Source organism: Metopolophium dirhodum, chromosome 1, assembly GCF_019925205.1.
Source record: "Metopolophium dirhodum isolate CAU chromosome 1, ASM1992520v1, whole genome shotgun sequence".
Lineage (NCBI taxonomy): Eukaryota > Metazoa > Arthropoda > Insecta > Hemiptera > Aphididae > Metopolophium > Metopolophium dirhodum.
This window is the reverse complement of record NC_083560.1, coordinates 140,063,154-140,066,373: the sequence shown is the minus strand read 5'-3', so window position 1 is coordinate 140,066,373 and position 3,220 is coordinate 140,063,154.

Sequence of the window (3,220 nt, the reverse complement as noted above, 5' to 3'; positions counted from 1 at the left end):
TAATCTATGTCTATTATTTATACTATATTATAAAGAAATTACAAATATCATGGGTAGGTACTAAATAAGTGTTATGACATTTTTTACAGATATTATATGAAATGTCTGTTACCAGAAATAATCGATCCGTTGTATCCAAAACGGTTGCTTAAATCCGATATCAGGGAACCAGATTATATTATATGTAAAAACATAAACTTAAATAAAAAATAAAAAATAAAATTCTTTTTATTTTGTATGATACCTATAACATTTTTCTTATAAATAACAAATCATTTCAATATTCTAATAATCTATAGTCAAATTATATCAAACATTTACCTACTAGAAAACTAATATTTAGATATTTATGTAATATTAATTTAGGTTATTGTTATAAATTAGGTATTATTTACTGTACCTACTTTATATACCTATGTTTAATGTATTAATGTAATACATATAAATCACGTAGGTACACGCGGATATTGAAAATATTATAGTGGCAGAAAGGCATATACGTGTTGGTATGGATTTTAGATTTACGCGATCCGCCACAAACAGAGGTTGAGAGAAAAATAAACATCGCTCCCGAATGAGCACAATCGTCGGCTGGCCGCCGACTACCAGTAGTGGGCGCGGCTTAAACGTCGCGTGCTTGCGCATCGTGAAAACACTTAACAGCGCGTTCTCTCGGCCGTTGTATACGTTTCGCTTTAGGTGTAGCGTCCTCTTAAGGTATTTTTATCAATTTTCACTAGAAAAAAATATATATATATATATTTCCAAGCTTGTGAAGGTAATATACAAGCGATTCCATGATTATTTTACAAAGTAAGCATATAGAATACCTAATACATGAAAAGTATCAGTGATAAGCATCCATGTAGTATAGATATAACTGTATAAATAATAATAAACTCCTATTATTTTGCTGGGCCATCTGTGTAAGATATGCGTTAAAAATAATTGAAATATTTATGGTTTACTATATGATATCATAAGTGAAAGATTATCACAGCTTGACGTAGGTACATTTTATTTTGTTTTTGCTAATATGTGATGAAAATAACTATAATATAATATTATCTTTCTCATTATCGAATACCATGGAATTTAAATATGATTTTGTAGGTATTATATTACATTTAATTGTAGTATTAGTATGCACAGCGACGTTGTGATATATTTCATGGATCTACTGTAAATATATAATAATTAATATATGTTTAAGAATTCAGGTATTAAATAAAATAGGTATATATCGAAAGTATTTTATATAAATTATTATTTGAAATAATCAATCGCGTCTATATGTATGCACGAATGCTGTTTAAGTAAATATGTATGCAAATGTATGTACGTGTGTATGTGTGTGCATGTATGTATGTATTAACTATTATATTATAGTGCAACGATATGTTTCGGATGTTGAGACTTGTAATAATGACTCGTTATAGTGATGGTCATGCATTTAGATACATTTAATAACTAAACTGTATATATGCCTTTGATGGTAATAAACTAGACATGGGTATGATATTTTTTATAATATTACATATTATTTAATGAAATTATGATATTTTTGCCCATTTTTTACTAAAATATTGTGATGTTTCCATAATATGCTTTATTAAAATTTTGATATTTTTACTTATTTTAGCAAGATTTCTGTATTTACACACAGACAGCAATGTTTTTTTTTTTTTTTTTTTTTTATCAAAATCAGTACATTTTAATGTGTATTCACATTGTTGAGTATATTTTTAGGTTTCTGCATAAATTCTACCTACGTATTTAACGAAAAAATGAGTAAATTATAATATATGATCAGGTATTATATTGCATTTAATTGTTGTATATTGGATATCGTTACATCAGTATCCACGGCGACGTTGTGATATATTTCATGTACCTATCTAATGTAAATATATAATAATTAATATATGTTAAAGAATCCAGGTATTGAATAAATTATATACCGAAAATATTTTATGTGAATTATTATTTGAAATGATCGAGTCTATGTATGTATGTATGTATGTATGAATACTGTTTAAATATATAAGAATATCAAATATGTAAGGATATAGGTATACAAGTGTGTGCATACTATGTAAGTAATATATGTGTATGCCTATATTATGTAGATGACTTATTGATGTGTACCTATATATATATGAATGTTAATATGTATATATAGTTATGTTAACTATAAAATATGTTTAGGCGTTTGTAATATCGAATATGTATAATGTATATATGATTTAATGTGGGTTTTCATAATATCATACTAGGTATCGCGTATTCATGTAGGTAACTATAGAACTAAGTGATGGGTTGATAATAGTTTTTAGTATTATTTTTTTTTTTTACTTATTGTTATATATAATATATATATATATATATATATATATATTATAATTCTCACTACACTTGACGAATAATAATAACAATAATAACAGTTAAAGAGATTTATTTTTTCTCGTATATACCTATAATCCGTGTATGTATATATAAGCTATGATTTTAGTCTAATGTAATCTCATACAATATTTCAATGTATGTATGATTGATTAAAAATATAAGTATCTGTAATATTATTCAGGATAGGTTAGCCTGATAGTATTGTGTATATAAACATACAATAACAAGAATGTATGTATGTTCCCACATGTATGCACATTGTAGCATGAGCCTGTATGGAAAATGACTAATAATATGAAAATTTTTAATTGTTAAATTGATAAAGATGTTGGTAAGATAGGTACTACAGATGTGACGTTAATTATTGTATATTTCTAAATTTAGGTAATAAACCGCATAAAGTATCTGCTGAAATGAGAGATATTGTTAATAGTTCTTAATTTTCCGATATTATAACTTATACAATAATATATGGCGGTGGTGTTATATGCCTGTGTGTATGCACACGGTAAAATAAAAATATTATACAAGTGATATGACTGTTGTACGTATGTGCTGATAAAATATACGCATCGGCCACTTGAGTGATATGTAAGTTGTTGATGTGCAAGCACACATGCGTTTTCTCATATGTAAGCGTGAAAAAATATGTTTTCGAGAGTGTTTCGTTGGTGGTGACTGTGACTGGTAATGATGTGTGTGTTTTCCCGTGTACATGCATGAATTAATATATATATATGTCGGTCAGGTTATTGATAATATGTAAGTTGTTGTATGCGCGTTCGTGTATGTGTTTTCTCATGCACAGGTATGA